The sequence below is a fragment of the Peromyscus leucopus genome, unplaced genomic scaffold (assembly GCF_004664715.2).
Source record: "Peromyscus leucopus breed LL Stock unplaced genomic scaffold, UCI_PerLeu_2.1 scaffold_1371, whole genome shotgun sequence".
NCBI lineage: Eukaryota > Metazoa > Chordata > Mammalia > Rodentia > Cricetidae > Peromyscus > Peromyscus leucopus.
Window position 1 is genome coordinate 33,040 of NW_023504525.1, and position 13,978 is coordinate 47,017.

Below are 13,978 nucleotides of genomic sequence, written 5' to 3' on the forward strand. Positions count from 1 at the left end.
TAAAGAAGTTGTAGAAATCTCATACTAGTGACTTAACAGCATACCTGAAAGCTCTAGAACAAGAAGAAGCAAAGTCACCCAGAAGGAATAGATGCCAGAGAATAATCAAATTGAGAGCTGAAATCAATAAAATAGAAACAAAGAGAACAATACAAAGAATCAATGAAACAAAGAATTGGTTCTTTGAGAAAATCAACAAGATAGACAAGCCCTTATCCAAACTAACCAAAAGGCAGAGAGAGAGCATCCAAATTAGCAAAATCAGAAATGAAAAGGGAGACATAACAACTAACACTGAGGAAATACAAAAATCATCAGGTCATACTTCAAAAACCTCTACTTCACAAAAGTAGTGGAATTTTAAAAGAAATGGATAATTTTCTGGATAGGGACCACATACTTAAGTTAAATTAAGACAAGATAAACTATTTAAATAGTCCAATAACCCTTAAGGAAATAGAATCAGTCATTAAAAGTCTCCCAACCAAAAAAAGCCCAGGACCCACCAGATGGTTCCAGCACAGAATTCTACCAGATCTTCAAAGAAGAGTTAATACCTAGCTCTAGTTCACTTACAGACCTACTCAGGCCTTATTTTGTTCCCCATATATACTTCTAGTGATTGAATCTGTTATAGTTTTTATAAAACAATATAGTTTGTATTTTCATGATATGCTTTTTTGGACATGTTCTGTAATGCAGTAACTGGCATTAATTACACAATATCAGTATAAAATGAATATTCAACATTTCAAAGCAGCAGAATTTGAACAAAATCATTATCATATTTATTAATAATTGAGAAAAATTGAGGACTGATTGGAGGGTCAAAAAATCTATGTTATATTCCATAAAATCTCAAATATTAACAACACAAAATATTTATATAAAAGCTATAGCAGTCTCAGATCAATATCCTGTACAATAAAATACACAGGAAATTGTGTGGAGGTTTTGACTTGATATAGTTATCCATAAAATTATCCTGGCAAAGTTTTCACATTTTAAGTTACTATTTATTTCATATTTGTGAAATTGATCCTATGTCATTTTAATATATGATTATGGTGTAATTCTGTTTGATACATTGCTGTATATGTAGACTGTTTTCTAAGGAACTTTTGTGAACATAAATTTTATTTCTTGGTAAAATGTTTCTAAAATCACAGCAAGCATAAGGCTTCTTGATGTCACTATTCTGACACTGAAAAAGGTTTGAACATCTGCTAAAGGTTTCCTTCCACTACCCATATTATACAGAATCCTTTTATTGCATGAGTACTGGGTAATAATTAACAATTGAGTTTGTTTATTTCATGAATTTTCTGACATGTTCTAAGTTTTGAGGTCCTTGTAAAGAAATTTTTTTAATTCTGTACATGTGTTAAGTTTCTTCCCATTAGTGATACTCTGTTAGGCTTGAATATTTGAGGACTCTGTAACACTTGCCACATTCTTGATATTGTATGGGTTCTCTCTAATATGGATTATGTGATGATCTTCAAGATTTAAAATCCTAGATAAGGTTTTTCCACATGCTTTGTATTTGTAAGCTTTACCTAATGTATGATTTTAGTGAGTTTATACAGAGATGATCCATGGGAAAAGGACATAACACATGATACATTCATTACAATTTTAAGGGTTCTGCCTTCAATGGGTCTTTAGTGGCCTTGAACATGTGAATCATGGGCAAAGGACTTGTCACAATCAGTCTATTTTTAACTTTCTTCTTCATTTTGGATTCTTTGACTTGAAGTTTTGAGGCCCTGGTAAAGGATTTGCCACATTCTTTACATCTGCAATGTTTCTCTCCTGTGTGGAGTTTGGGATTTCTTTGTAGGTGTGAGATCTGCCTAAAGAACTTGTCACATTTTTACATCTCTAAGGTTTTACTCCTGTATGTATTTTTTGATGAATATAAAAACTTGAGCTATGAGGAAAAAAGAAGAGTTATAACCAATACACTTTAAATTGTTCCACACAACAGAAATAGAAGGAACATTACCAAACTCCTTCTATGAGGCTACAATTACTCTGATTCCCACACCAAACAAAGAAAGAGAACTATAGATCAACCTCCCTCATGAACATTGTGGCAAAAATACTCAATAAAATACTGCCAAACAGACTCCAAGAACACATCAAAACAATTATCCACCGTGATCAAGTAGGCTTCATCCCCGGGATGCAAGGGTGATTTAACATACAAATGTCTATCATTGTAATACACCATATAAAAATATTGAAAGAAAAAAAAAACCCACATGATCATCTCACTAGATGCTGAAAAGGCCTTTTACAAAATCCAACACCCCTTCATGATAAAGGTCTTGGAGAGATCACGAATACAGGGAACATACCTAAATAAAATAAAGGCAATTTATAGCAAGCCAACAGCCAACATCAAAGTGAATGGAGAGGAACTCAAAACAATTCCACTAAAATCAGGAACAAGGTGAGGCTGTCCAGTCTCCCCATACTTATTCAATATAGTACTTAAAGTTTTAGCTAGAGCAATAAGACAAGATAAGGAGATCAAGGGGACACAAATTGGAAAGGAAGAAATCAAGCTTTTGCTATTTGTAGATGATAAGATAGTATCCAAAGTTACTCCAAAAATTTGACCAAGGAATTCATACAGCTTATAAACACCTTCAGCAACATAGAAGGACACAAGTTTAACTAAAAAAATCAGTAGTCCCCCTATATACAATTGAGAAACAGGCTGAGAAGAAAATCAGAGATTCATCACCTTTACAAAAGCCACAAATGATATAAAATACTTTGGGGTAACTCTAAGCAAGCGAAGGTCCTGTATGACAGGAACTTTAATTCCCTGAAGAAAGAAATTGAAGAAGATGTCAGAAAATAGAAAGATCTCCCATGCTCATGGATAGGCAGAACTAACATAGTAAAAATGGCAATCTTAGCAAAAGCAATCTACAGATTCAATGCAATCCCCATCAAAATACCAACATAATTCTTCACAAACCTGGAAAGAACAATACTCAACTTCATATGCAAAAAAAAACTCAGGATAGCAAAAAGAATCTTGTACAATAAAACAACCTCTGGAGGCATCACGATCCCTGACCTCAAGCTCTACTATAGAGCCACAGTAATAAAAACAGCTTGGTAGTGGCATAAAAACAGACATGTGGATGAATGGAATGGAATTGAAGACCCTGACATTAACCCACACACCTATGAACACCTAATTTTTGACAAAGAATCCAAAACTGTTCAATGGAATGAAGAAAGCATCTTCAACAAATGGTGCTGGCATAATTGGATGTCAACATGTAGAAGGCAGCAAATAGATCCATATCTGTCACCTTACACAAGGCTGAAGTCCAAGTGGATCGAAGACCTCAACATAAATTCAGTTACCCTGAACCTGAAGGAAGAGAAAGTAGAAATTAGTCTTGAATGAATTGGCACCAGAGATCACTTGATAAATACAATAGCATTAGCACAGATACTGAGAGAAACAATTAACTAATGGGATCTCTTGAAATTGAGAATCTTTTGTAGAGCAAAGGACACAGTCAACAAGACAAAGTGACAGCCTACAGAATTGGAAAAGATCTTCACTTTGGACAGAGGGCTAATATCCAAAATATATAAAGAACTCAAGAAATTAGACATCAAAATGCCCAACAGTCCTAATAAGAAATGGGCTATAGAACTAAACAGAGAATTTTCAACAGAGGAAGCTGAAATGGCTTAAAGACATTTCAGGAATTGCTTAACATCCCTAATTATCAAAGAAATGCAAATCAAAATGACTCTGAGATATCACCTTATGCTGGAGAGGATGTGGAGCAAGGGGAACTCTCCTCCCCTGTTGGTGGGAATGCAAGCTTGTACAGCCACTTTGGAAATAAATATGGCACTTTCTTAGAAAATTGGGAATCAATCTCCCCCAAGACCCAGCTCTACCACTCTTGGGCATATTTCCAAAAAATGCCCAATCATACCACAAGGGCACATGCTCAGCTATGTTCATAGCAGCATTGTTTGTAAGAGCTAGAACCTGGAAACAACCTAGATGCCCTTCAACTGAAGAATAGATAAATAAAATGTGGTCAATATACACAATGGAGTACTGCTCAGCAGAGAAAAACAATGACATCATGAGGTTTGCAGGCAAATGGATGGATCTAACCCAGACTGAGAAAGAAAAACATGGTATGTACTCACTGATAGGTGGGTACTAGATGTAAAACAAAGGATGACTGCTACTCACAACTCCAGGGAGGTATTTAGTAAAGAGGACCCTAAGAAAGACACAGGGATCACCCAACAACAGAGAAATGAATGAGATCTACATGAGCAAACTGGACATGAGGAGAAGGTAATGTAGGGCAAGGGTCAGGGGAAACAGAGCTTAGGGGAGTGGGAGATCCCAGCTGGATCAAGAACAGACAGGGAGAACAAGGAAAGAGAGACCATGATAAATGAAGATCCCATGAATCTATAATAGGAAGAAGCAAAGTGCTAGAGAGGTCCCCAGAAATCCACAAAGATACCTTCACAATAGACTACTGGCAATGGTTGAGAGTAAGCCCAAACTTACCTACTCTGTTGATCAGATGGCCAAAACCCCTAACTGTCATGTGAGAACTCTCATCCAATGACTGATGGAAGCAGATGCAGAGATTCATGGCCAGGCCCCAGGAGAAGCTCTGGGAGTCTAATCATTGAGAAAGAGGAGGGATTGTATGAATGAGTGGTGTTGAGACTATGATTGCAAAAAGCACATGGACAAATAGCCAAACTAGTAGAAACACATGAAATATGAACCAATAGCTGAGGAGCCCCCAAGTGGATCAAGTCCTCTGGATAAGTGAGACAGTTGATTAGCTTGAACTGTTTGGGAGGCCCCCATGCAGTGGGAACAGGACCTGTCCTTAGTGCATGAGCTGGCTTTTTGGAACCTGGGGCCTCTGCTTGGACACTTTGCTCAGACTAGGTGAAGGCACAAGGGGACTGAACCTTCCTCGACTGCATCTACCAGGCTGAGCTGAATCCCCACGGGAGTCCTTGCTCTGGAGGAGATAGGAATAGGGGGTGGATTGGGGAAAGACATGTGGGGGGTGGCAAGAGAAGGGAGAACAGAGGAATCTGTGGCTAGTATGTAAGATTAAATTAAATTATAAAAAAAAAGAAATATGGGTTAATTTAAATGTAAGAGTTAGGTAGTAACAAGCCTGAGCTATCTTCTTAGCATATATCAATCATCTTAGGCCTGTATGTTTGTTATTTGGAAGAAGGTGGTTGGGACTGGGAAACTCTCACCGACATACATTTTCTTCAGTTAGCTCAAGATCTCATTAAATGGTGAAGATACTTAGAGAAAAGGATGGATATGGTTGCTTGTGTTATTTAAAAAGAAATAAATGAAATCAAAGAATTTAAATTTAAAAGTATGGACAGTCAACTACACTGATAGAAGTCACTAGTTGATTTAAACATAGAAGTAGTTACTGGAGGAGGATTAAATATTCAATAAATGTGATCTAGGATGTCCCTCTTCATTTGAGACTTTGTGACTCTATGGAAAGAAATGATCAGAACAGAGGATAGGAAAGGGTATCTAGACCTCTATGAAGGAGAGGAGAATCATAGAGTGAATGAAAAATGAAGGCCAAACTATTTTAGAGGAACTCTAGCAAAGTGAAGCCATGATGTTCCAAAAGAGCAATTAATTGAGAGAAATGTATCTGGAGCTGATGGCAACATCAGAGCAGCCATTTGTGGTACTGCTGCAGGTACACATGGAGGAGTCCATGAAAATGTTTTATTAACTGAAGCCCACATATGTGAATGTTGCATCTATGATAGCATTCTATATTCCCTACATTTGCATGTTTAAGGGGTTTCCATTTTAGCAATAATCTGGAGGAACTAAATTCAGTAATAATCTTGAAAGAATAAGCTTTTAGAAATTGTGTCAGTAGATTTCCCAAGGAATATGTCCTAATTTTTGGCTTCTGTCGCTTGCTTCTCTGAAAGCCCAAATTCACTGGTTGCTGTTTCTAACACTCTACTTTTACCTCTACTTGGATATTATGCACAATTTTAAAGAACATTATGTCTTAATTTCTTCTATTTGAAAGCTGTGTTTTTGAGAGTTTTTTTTTGAGGTTGGGATTTTGATATAGGGTCTGACTCTGTGGTGCATGACAAACTCCAACTCACAGTAATCCTCAGGCCTCCAACCTGGAAGCTCCGGAATTACAGGCATGAGGTCATCCTCTTGAAGTACCCTTAGTTAAAGTATCCCTGTGCTTTATGTTCAAGCCCATTTGGAAAGTTACCTTTGTAGATGGCTTGGGGTTAAAAAGTAATGTACAAAGCCGGGCAGTGGTGGCACACTCCTTTAATCCCAGCACTTGGGAGGCAGAGCCAGGCAGATCTCTGTGAGTTCGAGGCCAGCCTGGTCTCCAAAGCAAGTTCCAGGAAAGGCACAAAGCTACACAGAGAAACCCTGTCTCAAAAAACCAAAAAAAAAGTAATGTACAATCAATTTTTATGTCCTTCTCAAATTTTACTCTCATGGTCTGATTTATCAAGAATTTAAATTCTGCTAACCTGCATCATTGGGATTTCCTGAGACATGAAAATAAATTTGCAGGGTGGATTGGTGTGAAAATGACTGTTATTTATCTGAATGTTATAAAGAAACATTGTACGTCATTTTTTTCAGCACACTAAGCTTTTCTGTCTTTGTTTGCAGGATTTGGATGATATGTTTCAGAAGGCGAGTTTAGTTACCAGTGAAAGCCAGAATACCTCAAAATATGCTATAAAATTGACCAAGCCACCTTAGCGAAGTACAGATATACTTTATACAGATAATATTCAATTGTTTGTGTATGTTGTATTTCAGATTGTTTTCATGGATATTTGATTTCTGTTCTTCTTTACCAGAAAGTGTCCTTTATTTCTTCCTATGAGTGAAGGATTATATGTGTTTTCGTTTAGGTTTTTTTTTATTGCTGTGAAGAGACACCATGACACAGAAAAGATTTAATTGAATGGGTGTGCCTACAGCTTCAGAGGTTTAGTCCATTGTCATCATGGTGGGGAAATGTTGGAGTGAAGGCAGAGCTGGTGCTGGAAATGAGAGTCCTTACATATTGATAGGTAGACAACAGGAAGTCAACGGACTGTCACATTGAGGGAAGCTCGAGCAAAAAGGAAGTTAAAGCCCTCCCTCACAGTAACACACTTCCTCCAACAAGGCCATACCTAATAATAATGTCATTCCCTTTGGGGTCTATTTTTTTTTAAACAATCACAGTATGTATTTGGGCTTGATGCTAAAATTTTTAATTTTGAAATCATAAATATTGAGGCCCATGGGCTATTTTCCTGGTTACAGAAGAAAGGCAGGAAGCACTGAGAAGTGAATTGGTAACAGAAAGGGCTTCAGAAAGAGCATCTAGGTGGAAATTATTCTGTTTCCTGATCATGGGGGTCAGTATGATATCAGAAATGGCTTGCTGTGAAACATGTTCAGATGAGTGTTTATTTCTTTTAAATTTGATTTGTGATACTTATGTGTGTGAGTGTGCATTCACATGTGCCATTACACATGTGTGCGGGTCAGAGGACAACTTTCAGGAGACAGTCCTTTCCCTCCACCATGGAAGAGTTCCAGGGACTGAACTCAAGTTGTCAGGCTTTTGTGGCAAGGGATTTAACCCCTGAGCCATTTGGCTGAACTTGGAGTGAGGTTTTTCCTAATCACTGTGATGATATCTTTAGCAACAGGCAGATCTGAAGTGTTTAATTATTCTTTTATCAATAAAAATTCAGGAGTCAGATGTTGGAGTAAAATCTGATTGATCAGAGAAATGACCAGTGACTTGCTCTCTCTACCTCTTTTCCCTTGATCCAAAAGGGCTGAGCATCTCTCTATTATTTCTCATGTCTCTTTATATGTACTCAATCCTCTAAAACCTCTATGGCTAAATTTGGTCTTGTGACCATTTCTGACAGTGACATTTGAAGTCTCCAAAAGGAGGGTGGGGACCCACAATGACAATTCCACCTGAATTGTGGTGGCTGACAAACACTACCCAAAGATAAGCTTGGAACTACAAACTACTCAGGAAAATTTCCCAGTAGTTAGCTAAGATGGTTCAGTCTCACAGACTACTCCAACCAAGACTTCAGATAAGCACTGCACTTTCCCAGCACACCTAGACAGGACAACAACTAGCTCTCCCAGGACTTGACCATTAACTCAATTTTCTCTGGGTCCCCTAAAGTTGCTATCACCTCCAGACAGCAAGAAGTAATTTAAGAATATGATGCCCATATTTCCAAGAGGTGGGGTAGTAGTTTTTGGTCATTTCGTGGATTATGGATGTTTGCCATTATTTAGAGGGGTTGGTTACATGGTCAGGGAGGAAACTAAACAAAAGAGATGTCAGATTCAGGGATCTCATTCTGAAAAGAAAATAGGGAAGATACAGGAATCATAGGATTAAAGGATAGATTATTGAATCTACTTATAAACAAAAAAAACCCCTACTAGTCTCAAATATTTTATACAGGTAAGGATTTTGTATGTTGATACAAATTTAATGTTATATTTATGATACTGTATATGAATATATTCTAGTTTAAGATATTTTTGTATAATGATACATATTTAAGATTATTTTTGTCATATTATGTATCTGTTTCTAATCTTGTTTAAGGTATTATACTTATGCTGCTCATTTAACAATTTAATATAAATTTCTCATCCTTGAAGGTTTTCTTACAACTATTTAGGATAATTAACAAATAGAGCTTAGTGGTTAGTCATCTAGCAATCAAATTTTTGACCATGTTAGTTATGTTTTAAACGTTAAATAAATATATATTTTAGGGAGATGTTCTTCAAACACTTCAGAGATCCACATAATATGGCATTTAAGATGTTTTTAAAAACATACGTACGGCTTTTCATTACAGTGAGACATGTCTGCTCCTGGCAGCACCAATCAACTTCAAAAAAGATGGGCATTGAAGACTCTCTATATGGAGTTTGCTTTCATTGTAGCAAAGGTAGCCAGCCACTGGACAAGAAACTTTCCTTGCCTCAATTGTTGACAGTATGTTGAGCAAACTGGACAAGCAGGGCACAAAAGAAGATGGCTGCCAAACTTTGCCAAGACAAGGTAGAAAGTCCTTCACAATTCCTTTTTCACAGAAAAGTCTGTCAGATATTCTGGGCTTGTGGGCCAAAGACAGATGCCCACATGTTGTAGAGGAAACTTGGGTGACTGTCCAAGCAGCCAGCTATCTCTGTAGTGTCTATAGTTTTAGAAGTTGTTTGCTCTGCACTTCCTGTTTACTCAGGTAATAGTATAGCCTTCTGGAATCTCTAATGGAGTTGAAGAAGTAGTTACAGTTTTCCTTGTTACCAATTTCAAAAAAGAAACTCACAAAAGATGTACAAAGTGTATAAGGTTGAGAGACATAAACACTTAAATTGTTTATCTAAGAAAATGTTTCCTTTGCCAGCATGCAGGGTCTCACTTTTAAACAAAAGATTGGTAGGTGTGAATAATTCATCAAATTTCATCCATTTGTCAAACAGTGTCACAGACACTAGACATTTAAAAGAGAATGATGTCACTGCCTGGGACAGATGCACGCGGGGCAGCCATCCAGTTCCATAACTGCCATACAAAATGTGGGATTGAAACAGTTTCTTCAACCTGCAGAACTTTCCAAAGAGGATCACACACAGAAAGACTTAGGAGCCATTCAGTTTCTCGGTCTTCAACCTTTTGAGTAACATCAGCAGAAGTGACTGTTTTGAACTCAGCCGTTATATGAATCAGGCTAAAAGTCAAAATGGAGTCAGTCAGTGCCTGAGTACCACAACACCCACTATTCTAGTTTGAACAGACACAAAACAACCTTTGTCTAAGCCTTATCAGATGTTCCCTGATGTTAGCCAATCCATTGGTTCATCTGATAAGTATTCTAGTTTGTGAAGTGTTTTCTGATTCTGAAATGGCAAATAATGTCAACCAAGCTAGGCGTGGTAGAGCATACCTGTCACAGTAGTATGGAGGCAGAGGCAGGCAGATTGCCTCTAGTTTGAAGCTGGTATGGTCTACAATGTGTTCCAGGCCAGCCAGTACTATATATATATATTGAGACCTAGTCTTAAAGCAAAATGAAAATGAAGCCAGATCTTTAAATTCAATTAAAAACACCTTTTAAATGTCTTTACAATGTGATTTTTAAGAAAAAAAAAAGACTAAGTCGATAGGGGATGATATTTCAGCACTGGATGAATGAGTTGGGGGTTTGTTTCAATTACATTTACTTATTTCTTTTGTGCGCTTGTGCTCTTGAAAAGGCAGCAATGTGGAGGTCACATAACACCCCCTACAAGGCAATTCTTGCCTTCCCCCTTCCGGGTCCTTAGTGTTGGAACTCAGGTTGTCAGAACTAGTAGCAAGTGACTTTACCTCATGGGTCATCTTACCAGCAGGGATGTGGTAACTGTTTGGAGAGTGGGGTGTCCTGAAAGAGTTAAAGCTGACTGACTGCAATAATTAAATATAGTATCCTCAGGAAAAAAATGAAAATGTTTCAAGACCTAAAAATATAGTTTTGTGTTGGTAATATAAGTTAGGATAGAAAGTAAATTAGGTAAAAAATTTGAACTCACTAAGATAGGATAGATAATGGAGTATTTACTCTGAATTAGTCAAATGCAAATGGCCTAGAAATTGTGAATATAATCCTTGCCTGCTAATTGTCCTTACTGCATAGGCTTTAAATGTGTTAGAATTAAAACCTTCCTCTTTATCTAGACAAAAAGGGGGAAATGTTGTGGGATGTTTTGATCACACTCTGACACTCCTGAGACTGACAAAGTTTATCCTGAGTCAGAGGACAGAGCTAACTACTAGCTGACCAGAAATCCCAGAGCAAAACATCAAATAGCAGAGTCAGAGATTAGTCTTTGGAGAATCTAAGAAAATACTCATCAGTGAAAGGTAGGAACACACATGAGAGAATTCTCTTTGTTGACTATGTAATGTACAACTTTGAGCCCTCAGATATGGAACTTGGGATAAATTGGTGAAATGGCCACTGTATGCTAGAAATGAGCTCCCATCCATGAATACTGACTAATCTGGTAGAGTCTGGTTTGGAGAGATTACTGATGTTCCCAGCACTGCTCCCTGTTCGAATTTGAAGATCAACTCAGGTTTAAGAATGCATTCCCCTGTTAATAAGTAATAATGTAGGATTTAGAAAAATTCTGCTAGTAAGAGTCTTTGAAGAAAGAAAAGACCAGGTTTTAGGGTCAGTGCAATAAAAATGCAAATGTAGCCCTTTCACTAGACAGCAGTGAACAATCATGTAATTTGTCCCCTAGATGCTTAACCGTATCTAGGTGGTGTTGATGCCTGCCTTTGATCCCAGCACTGGAGAGGCAAAGGCAGGTGGATCTCTGTGAGTTTATGGCCAGCCTCATTTATAGAGGGAGTTCCAGGCCAGGCAGTGCTATGAAGAGAAACCCTGTCACAAAAAGAAACAAACAAAAGGAAGCTTACTCCTAAACAGCCTTAAGTGCTTTCTCCTGAGAATTGCCAAGTTACAACAGGTTGCAATAGGTTTCCAACATGTTATTGCTGTATTGCATCTTCTGAGAATCATTTGAGATTCTGCCACTCCTCCCAGGTCAATTTCACAGTTGAAGGCAGAGTTTTCACATTCTGGCAGCTGTTTCCAAGTTACCATACAGAGGCTTATATTAATAGTAAACGCTTTGGCCCATAGCTCAGGATTATTATTAGTTAACCCTTACATATAAATTAACCCATATTTCTTTTCTTTTTTATTTATTTTTTATTTTTTTAATTTTATTTTACAATACTATTCAGTTCTACATAATAGCCACAGATTCCCTTCTTCTCTCCCTTCCTGCCCCCTCACGTTCCCCCAGCCCACCCTCCATTTTCAGTTCCTCCAGATCAAGGTCTCCCCCGAGGACTGGGATCGACCTGATAGACTCAGTCCAGCAGGTCCATTCCCCCCCTCCCAGACCGAGCCAAGCGTCCCTGCATAAGTCCCAGGTTTCAAACAGCTAACTCATGCAACGATCCCAGGACCTGGTACCACTGCCTAGATGTCTCCCAAACAGATCAAGCCACTAAACTGTCTCACCTATTCAGAAGGCCTGATCCAGTTGGGGGCCCCTCAGCCTTTGGTTCGTAGTTCATGTGTTTCCATTCATTTGGTTATTTGTTCCTGTGCTTTATCCAACCTTGGTTTCAACAATTTTCGCTCATATAAACACTCCTCTTTCTCACTAATTAGACTTCCAGCGCTCCAACCGGGGCCTAGCCATGAATGTCTGCATCCAGATTCCTCAGTCCTTGGAGGGGGTTTCTGGCCCAACTATTAGGGTGTTTGGCCATCCCATCACCAGAGTAGGTCAGTCCCGGCTGTGTCTCGGCCATTGCCAGCAGTCTTTTGTGGGGGTATCTTTGTGGATTTCTGTGGGCCTCTTTAGCTCTTTGTTTCTTCCTTTTCTCATGTGGTCTTCATTTGCCATGGCCTCTGATTCCTTGTTCTGCCTCTCTGTTCTTGATCCAGCTGGTATCTCCAGCTCTCTTTCCTTTGACCCTTGCCCTTCACTGCTCCCACTCATGTCCAGGCTGTTCATGTAGATCTCATCCATTTCTCCGTGTCTTTCTTGGGGTCCTGTTTACCAGGTAGCCTCACTGGTGATGTGAGTAGTTTCCAGTCATCCTTGTTCCACATCTAGCATCCTCCTATGAGTGAGTACATACCATATTTGTCTTTCTGAGTCTGGGTTACCTCACTCAGGATGATTTTTTCTAGATCCATCCATTTGCCTGCAAACCTCAGGATGTCATTGTTTTTCTCTGCTGAGTAGTATTACATTATGTATATATGCCACAATTTATTAATCCATTCTTCAGTTGAAGGGCATGTAGGTTGTTTCCAGGTTTTGGCTATTACAAACAATGCTGATATGAACATAGCTGAGCCAGTGCTCTTGTGGTATGATTGAGCATTTCTTGGGTATATGCCCAAGAGTGGTATAGCTGGATCTTGGGGGAGATTGATTCCCAATTTTCTAAGAAAGCGCCACATTGATATCCAATGTGGTTGTACAAGCTTGCATTTCCACCAGCAGAGGAGGAGAGTTCCCCTAGTTCCACATCCTCTCCAGCATAAAGTGTCTTCAGTGTTTTTGATCTTAGCCATTCTGACAGGCGTAAGTTGGTATCTCAGAGTTGTTTTGATTTGCATTTCCCTGATGATTAGGGATGTTGATCAATTCCTTAAATGTCTTTCAGCCATTTGAGTTTCCTCTGTTGAGAATTCTCTGTTTAGTTCTAAAGCCCACTTCTCAGTTGGACTGTTGGTCGTTTTGATGTCTAATTTCTTGAGTTCCTTATATATTCTGGATATCAGTCCTCTGTCTCATGTGGGGTTGGTGAAGATCTTTTCCCATTCTGTAGGCTGTCACTTTGCCTTGTTGACCATATCCTTTGCTCTACAAAAGCATCTCAGTTTCAAGAGATCCCATTTATTGATTGTTTGTCTCAGTGTCTGTGCTACAGGTGTTATATTTAGGAAGTGATCTCCTATGCAAATGCATTCAAGACTACTTCCTACTTTCTCTTCTAGCAGGTTTCAGAGTTGCTGGATTTATGTTGAGGTCCTTGATCCACATGGACTTATGTTTTGTGCACGGTGACAGATATGGATCTCTTTGCAGCCTTCTACACATTGATATCCAGTTATGCTAGCACCATTTGTTGAAGATGCTTTCTTTTTTCCATTGTACCCTTTTGGCTTCTTTGTCAAAAATTATACGTTCATAGGTGTGTGGGTTAATGTCAGGGTCTTCAATTTGATTCCATCGGTCCACATGTCAGTTTTTATGCCAATACCAAGCTGTTTT